The sequence below is a fragment of the Curcuma longa genome, chromosome 12 (genome assembly GCF_044706935.1).
Source record: "Curcuma longa cultivar G26 ecotype Majalengka, Jawa Barat chromosome 12, ITB_CL_G26_1.1, whole genome shotgun sequence".
Taxonomy (NCBI): Eukaryota; Viridiplantae; Streptophyta; class Magnoliopsida; order Zingiberales; family Zingiberaceae; genus Curcuma; species Curcuma longa.
Window position 1 is genome coordinate 9,692,424 of NC_133872.1, and position 8,715 is coordinate 9,701,138.

Sequence of the window (8,715 nt, forward strand, 5' to 3'; positions counted from 1 at the left end):
CGCATCTTGGATCGCGTTGATGACATATCCTTCTCCCCTCCTCCATTCCTAAACCCTAAATTCGAAAAATTAACAAATCAAAAGAAGGAAAACAAATCAATAAGCAATAGGACCCAAATATTAGTGTATCAACCACTGAAACTATATCTACTATTATAATATGAGACTCCCAAAATCAATAAGCAATAGAAAAAAAATGTCGGAAATAGAACAATATTAGATATGGTGTAAAGAAAGCACATCTTTGTAATACAACTTGATCGGAAACAAACAAAGTCAAAGTAAAACCATGCGACAATCACTGACTTAGAAAAAGATGACATCTTCATGGATTGACCACCACTATCCATGCATAATCCTTGGAAACCGAGGGGAGAAAGGAGTATCCGAAAGGAATTGACGACAACAGGTTAGAATAGCGGCAGATGACTTAGGGGTATGAAGGTTCTCCCGAATGCATACTTAGAAGGAGACGGAGGCTAGTCAGCAATGGAGGAGGAAGCGATGTTCGTGTGTTGGAGGTGAGCTGCTTGCCCTGTGGGAAAACAATTTTGAGCTAGCTACAGTCCAGTACAACCCCCTCTCTTCTTTAATAAAAAGGTGGAATTCATCATCTCTAGTGGGCCCATGACTATATGTGAGGAGGTAAATTAAGAAGCTATAGTTGATCACGATGAAGAAGGACATTGCCTTGGCTTTACCAGATAGCCAGTAAGGAGTTTACAATTTGCATGGGGTGTTATGGGAAAACGATGCCCTCAAGACATCATTGAATTGGTTACTATGGGACAGACTTACTATAGTGGATAAGGATCGAATCTCGATGAAGATGAAATAATATCATTCTCAGTAGTAATCAACTACAACTTTTTAATTTGCATAGGACTGATAGAACTACTAGGATGATAAATTTTATTTTTTATTATAATTATAGAAAAATGATATGTGATTCAATAAATTGAAAGTCAAAGTGTGTGTTTCTGTGAAATATTTGATTATCGTTTGAGTAATTTTGACCATCTTTTAATAATTTTGACCGATATTAATATTTTTAAATATTATTGAAGCAGTAGTTTTTACATGTACGTTGGTGCGGTTTTAATAATACTAAAGCCGTTTTAGCTACTATTATAATACCGGATTTAGTATGATTAAGAAAATATTTTTGGAATGAAAAATTAACCTTTGGTAATAATAATAATAATAATAATAATAAATAAGGCTGATATCTTTTTTCTCCATATAATTAATTTATAGATATGTACATGCTCATAATAAAAGAAAAAGGAATGCGCTCTCTTTCCATCGTCTCACGCCAGCAGCGGCAGCAGTAAAGGTGTTCCTCACCCTCGAATCACTGCCCGATCTCTTGCCCACCCCACGATTTGCGGCTCCAATCAGGTTCGCCGCTATCGATCACCTCCCATCCCTGCAGACCTGCACAAGAGCCTCTTCTTTATCCGACTAGTAATCGTTTTCGCCTTCTCTGCCGTAACCCCCCTTTAATCGATCATCGGAACCCTCAATCGGTGGGGTTTTCATGCATATCACTGATTTTACAGGTTTTAACTATTATATTTTCCTTGTTTTGGTTTTGTTTAGGAAATTTGATGTTTCGGCACAGTTTTAAGTAGATGAATGAAGTTTTGCATGATTGGGGGAATTTTCTTTTCTTCCCATGTGACGATTTTTTTCCTTGTGATGCAGGAAAACAATAATCTACTTTTTGCCAAGATCACTGAGGTATGATACCCATCACTTTTTTTGTTTCATTTATTCATCTTGTAGTTTCGTTGCTTGACTGTTTTTGTACTTGCATATGTTTTTTTTTGTAGAATTTATTGAGTTAATTGGAATGGCCGCTGTGGTTGCTAGTGGTAATAGCCCTGTGGACTCATCTATTGCTATACAAGAGACAGGGAGCAGGAACAAGAGAAAATTCCAGGCAGAACCACCTATGGCTGACCCGAGCGTAATTGGGGATGCATTGCAAAATAATTTATGCAATTATGATGTGTTCCCTGTAGAGAAACCTGCAGAGCTTTCCGACCTTGACCATCATGCCGGCATCTGTGACATGTGTAGGACTCAAATGTTTGGGCCCAAGGAGGGGCTCGATGTGGATGACTTCCAAGATGTTGATTGGAGCTGCCTCACAGAATCCCAGCTTGAGGAGATCTTGTTGAATAACTTGGATACAGTCTTTAGGGCTGCAATCAAGATGATTACTTTCCATGGGCACACAGAGGAAGTTGCAACTAATGCTGTATTGAGGTCAGGGCTTTGCTATGGGTACAAAGATACTGTTTCTAATGTTGTGGATAATGCATTAGCACTTTTAAAGAGTAGCCAAGAGTTGGATTCCTCCCCTAGAGAGAATATTGCAGAAGACCTAAGACATTTGGAGAAGAGTGTGTTAGCTGATATGGTTAGTGTGTTGAGGGAAGTACGACCATTTTTCAGTACAGGTGATGCAATGTGGCGCTTGCTGATGTCTGATGCAAATATTTCTCATGCTTGTGCCATGGACAGCAATTCATCAAATGCTATCACAAGTAATGAGTACTCTGGTGCTTCTACCATAGCTCAGTTGGAAGCAGGTTCAATCTCTAACAATAATGCTACTTCCACAGCCTCTGAACTAAATGTCCAAATATCTCAGAAGTTGCATGATATAATACCTCCTTCAAAGAGCATCCAGAAATTAGAAATTCCAAAGGTGGCTGCGATATCTACTGTTCCAACAGGAAAGTTCTCTGACTCAAATGAGGATGGCACAATTTCAAAACCTAAACCCTTAAAGGAAAGCTTAATTTCACTATCCACTCATGTTGAAGAATCATTGTCAATTAGCAATAGAAAGGCTCATCCAAGTAGTTTGAAAAGAGAATATGTTCTACGACAGAAGTCAATTCACTCTGAGAAAAGCTTTCGAGCATTGGGATCTAAAGCAGTTTCTAGAGCATGCAAGCAAAGTGGCTTAGGGAGCTTAATCTTTGATAGGAAATTAAAAACAATTTCGGATTCTTCAAGAATAAATTTAAAGAGCTCCTCACTGAAAATAGCAAAAATACCAGAAACAGAAAAATCATTGACAGATGATAAACATAATCTTTCATATTCTCAAGGAAACCCTTCTAATCTAACATGCACTGAAAGACACAACTGTCAACCAACTGGACTTACCTTGTCACTTCCATCTGCGAATAACACTTGCCTTAGTATTGCACCAGAGTCTAATGCTGAGGCCACAAATTGCAGTGATCATAGTTTAATCGGTTCAAGTATGACATGCAGAGACTTGGTTCCAGAGGATAAAAAGGATGAAATGTTGCTTATATTGGTTCCGCTAATGCAGGAACTCCAGGCACAGTTGCAAGACTGGACTGATTGGGCCCAGCAGAAGGTGATGCAGGCTGCTCGAAGGTTGAGCAAGGATAAAGCTGAACTTCAATCCCTGCGACAGGAAAGAGAAGAAGTGGCTAGGCTTAAAGGAGAGAGGTATGCTCTAGAAGACAATACCAAGAAGAAGCTTGCTGAGATGGAACTTGCAATATCCAAAGCCAGTACCCAGGTTGAAAGGGCTAATGCTGCTGCCCACAGACTCAAATATGAAAACTCTCAACTAAGATTGGAAATGGAGGAGGCAAAGTTGCATGCTGCACAATCAGCAACCAATTGTCAAGAATCTTCAAGAAGGGAAATGAAAGCACTGAAAATTTTTCAGTCATGGGAGAAACAAAAAGTATTGTTTCAGGAGGAGCTTCAGAACAGAAAAACATCAGCTGTTTCAGCTGCAACAGCAACTGGAACAGGTTGAGGAGCTCCGCAACCAATCAGAGGTAACTTCTTTTCACAATTCCATAGTATCTCATGAAACATTTCATGTGGCCAAGTGCATAGATTGCACTGAAACAAATTCCAATAGTATCTAGTTTCTACTAGAGATTTACAATGCAAACAAATCTTGCTCAAAAAGTTAAGGCTGTGTTTAGGTTATTATTTTGGTATACTTTTTGAGTGATGGCAGCGTGCAACTGACTAAAGAGGGAGGGGTGAATAGCTGAAATCCTAAAAAACTATTTCTTGCAAGACAAAGATAAATAAATGTTAATTTTGTGTGGGGTGCTTGTGTGTGAGTTCAGTTGCCATATCAAGTATTTAAATGCTGTGGAAATAATAAGAATATGAAACACAATGTTAACATGACTATTTTACATAGTTTAGACCCTTCACTCTTACTCCACGACCTATTGAGTTTGTTCGATGAGTTAGTCTTATAAATTCACTAAATTTAACTTTTTAACAAGAGGCGATGGAGTATTTAAATGCTGTAGAAATAATAAGAATATGAAACACAATGCTAACATGACTATTTTACGTCACTCTTACTCCACGACCTATTGAGTTTGTCTGATGAGTTAGTCTTGTAAATTCACTAAATTCAACTTTTTAACAAGAGGCGATGGAGCAAGCCTTTTACAATCTAAACCTTTAGGATTACAATGGTACTCTCCTCTCAAATAGAAATGAAATGCAAAGTTCAAGCGAAGATGATTAACAAGGATTTGGACTTGTTTATTAAAGCCTTCAACCTGCATTGAAAGCCCTAGGAGAGCTTTAACATTTGAGCACCTGGTCATTGAAGAATATAATATTTTCGTGCACTTTGTAAGCTAAAAACTATATTGGCAATTAGCTTAAAATTCTGTCTAGTCTAAATCACTACTCAAGTCTCTAGTCAATTCAAATCAATATCGAGTCGATTGTTGCTCGAATAAAATTTTATTCATAGAAACCTCTTCTTCACTTGACTCCCCAATTGGATAAATTGGTCCAATTGGAATAGTCCAATTGATTCCCAATTTAAAAGTCTTAAGATTGAGTTGAGTTGTAGATTATATCATGTGACCTATTGTCTCTCAGTTAAATGCTTAACACAAGCCACTAGGTAGTCTATCCCTACCTAGTTTTAAAACATATCATCTTTGATGACGCTATTTGGAAGTGAAAAGCACGAGAGTACTAATCAGTTGTGCTCTTCTCAAAATTTTATGCTTCTATGTCTTCAACCTTGTTGATGTTCCTAATTACCTCTTCAGTCTACCTTGTGTTAAGCCTTCAATTCCTCAAATGCATCAAGATCTATGAGCTTGTTCCATGTGCAACCCTTCTCCCCTTGTATATGCGTCCACCTTGCATCAGGCCGCTTTAGATTATACTTTGTGTTAGGCTTCTAGTATCTTAGATGTACCAAGTTTGATGAGCTTGTTGTACATGTTATCCTTCTCCATTCACCTTGGAGTCCACTTCCTTGTTAGGCCTTTTGAGTTTTGTCAAAACTAAACCAACCAACTTGATCGTGTCTAGTTATCTAATAGACCTACTCAATCATAGCTAGTCACCAAATGACAAACTTCTATGTGCATTGTTCGAAGTTCTGCACACTTGATGTATACATTACATTATTTACCAAACACAGGTCTAATTAAACTTAGTCTATTTATTATTTTATTGTATTTCACTTTTCACTTGATGAATTTCTAATTAGCATTGAGTCTTAAACCTTGTGTATGGGGGTTTAAGGCTATTTTTTTTCACAAATTTTGAATTCATATGTTAGAGCACTTTGATGTAAGTTATGTCAAGCAAGGAATCTATACCTTGATTTAGGAGCAACAATCAACCATGATTAACAATTGCAACTATCTCAAAAGACAATTTGAAACTAGAGGCAACATAGGAAAGCACAAATATGCAAAGCAAACATAAAGGGCAACATGAAAATAATGCTCAACATCAACAATATTTGTAATAATGCATCATAAACATCAATGTACATAGTGAAATAAGTCTAGGCAAAATTTGCATGTATCACCCATCATATTTACAACTATAAACTACTAAACATACGCATATTGCAAAAACAAGCAATACAATGACATTATAAAAGTTCTACAAATACAGGCTATAGATTTCATAAGATCACACCACTTTTTGCATAAGATCTATTAATTGTAGTTCACGAATTTGTAAGTATATTTGGATCAACTTAAGTAGTGGCCCCTGCACTATTTATTTCTATAGGAGAGAGTGGTAGTCGGTGTGCACTGAAACACATGAATACTGAAAGTAGACTCAGTTGGCTACGTTTAATATATTACACTCATCGGTTGATTAACGCATGGTTTAGGTGAAAAGACTGATATAAAATGTTATATGATCTAAAATCATCCTAATGGATCCAAGGACTCATCTATGATAAAATCTATATCCATTAATGGTTTCATTCGCAATCATCATCCACTAGAGGTCTCATCTGCAAATAGATTATTTGGTGTTATTTTAGATAATAATCACCATGTCCTGACCTACAACAATGAGTCTAATTACTTTCTCATATATTGATGATATGTATCAATTCTACTAGTAATGAACACCTTCATCATTTTGTTCACCCAAAAGCAAAAAATATATAAACATCAATGCTACATGCTAAATATAAGACATTAAACTTTAATTTGATATAAGGTATAATATATTATTGCTGTATAAATGCATGAATATACATCATAAGATCTTTTATGCATTTAAATCATCAAACACCAACAACATTATCAAAGGTATAAGAATACAAAGGGAATAACATAACTTGGTAGAACAACAACGTAAGATTATGCACATACACACACACAACACCAATACTCGGGGGTAATAACCTCGACCACATAGGCAAGTGTAAGCACACATGGCTAACCACTTGGCAGCCTGAATATCACAGTTCTAGCTCAAGCATCCCCCCTCGGACAATCTCGTACTCTACTCCTTCATATACTCTCAAGCATGTCCAGCATGGTTCCTTGGTCTCTTGACCAAGCTCTATCTCGCTCATGAGGTCAAATAGAGCATCTGGCCTAGTATGCACCTGGCAGTTGACCCATGATGGGGTCAGTTCCTTGACAAAGATTTATCACCGCATATAGTGGTCAAGGCAGGCAAACCATAAGTAGAGAAGATTGTGGCAGGAGCATGGTCAAGGTAGACAAACCATAAATAGGGAAGGTTGTTGCAAGAGTAGGCCATGGTAGGGGATGACTTGCCCCATACCATCCCATCTGCGGACACACCCCTTCAACAGATGTTCATACTCCAGGATCGCATTATTGACATAACTTAGAGGCGGATGCATAAAAGCTAAACTATACAAAGGTAAAAGGATCTTTTCCTTGGAACTCTGATTCTTTGTCTTCTCTTGAGCTTTCAAATGAGCATTTATGTTGGAGCTAACTTAAGCGTCGGAGGGGTTTTGTTGGATGCATATGGGACCCTCTAATGTGTATTACTCTACACAGGTTGGCTAATGCGTGTGTGGGAGACTTTGTCAGCAATGTCTAGTAGGGAGGTGGATTTTTTACACATCATAAATGACATTGTCTGTGGGAACCAACTGGACGATAGCTTAAGGCAGGCTTGGTGTTGCTTGAATAGAGCGACCTCAATCTAATGTTGGACCTCTCTTACCTGGCCTGATAGTTGCATTTCTAGGGCATGGAGGTGAGGCCCTCCACCTTTTGCTCGAGCATGGCCATCGAAACCTCCAATGTGGACTCTTAGGTGTGGAGGAGTTGGCTACTGCTTTGAAGACCGACATCAAGTCACTAACTCCTGGTGTCCGGATAGAGCTTGCCCAGAAACACAACACAAGTTAGGAAATGAAAGGGTAAAAGTCAAATGATGAGGAGGTTTACCTGATTGAATCCATAGGTGATGGACTCCAGCAGGGAAACTCAACTCATCATCCTACGGAGAAGGGTTCCTCGGGATCTTCTATATGAGACAGGGTGGTGGTAGGAACCACCCCTCTTCAGGCAGAGCGATTGCCACCGAATTGGGTGCGACATTGCTCTCAGGGGAAACCACTTTGGGCATTTGGGAGTTCCCTCCACCAACACAGGGGCGGCCACCTCTAGATCTGAGGCCTCAAGGATGTTCTCTACCTGAGTGTCCTTGACATAAGCGCCCGGCGTGTCATTGATATAAATGACGATGGGGGATGACCCATTCCCTCTAGGACCATCAGAGGGTTTTCTCGGAGCCGAGCCAGGTCCTCGAGAAGTAGTTTCCTGAGGATTGGCAGGCTGCTAGCTCACGGAGTCGGTCATAGAAGAAGCAATAGTTCGATGATTAACGGTAGCATCCCGAGTTATGCGGGCGGACTTCTGTCGAGTCTACATGCAAGTCTGTGGGGTCGTTCGGAGTGCAGCAGAGGAGTTGCTCCATGCGAAGAGGTGGGCAACGGGGATTCAAATGGAGCATTGACGAGTGGTGATTCGCTTGGCTCTTTCGATGCCCCTCTTCCTCTTGGGGGCATTCTTGCCATGATCGCTTAGATGATCATATCGCTTGCATGGATCACACGAAGCTAGTAGAAAGACAAAGAAGAAGAGAAGGAAAAGGGGAGAGAAGAGGAAGACAAATGGGAGAAGGATGCCTAACACCCAAAACGATAAATAATTAAAAACCTTGAGGACGGACACGTGGGATACCTATGGGGTGATCTAACTCGGTCACCATGGGGCTCAATCGGAAATGGTACAACTACCGATTATCTATGTTACGCCCCGGGAGACGGCTTTCCGAGAAATTTCGGCAGCATCTCCCCTGTAACAATTGACTTTCCCTGAATACATACACATGTAATAATCCATAACAAGC

At 39.3% G+C, this 8,715-nt stretch overlaps 1 pseudogene; it reads left to right on the forward strand.

The window, feature by feature from the left end:
* Positions 1 to 1,321: 1,321 nt before the first annotated feature.
* On the forward strand, positions 1,322 to 3,935 carry LOC141842871 (putative E3 ubiquitin-protein ligase RF298; annotated as a pseudogene).
* Positions 3,936 to 8,715: the final 4,780 nt, after the last annotated feature.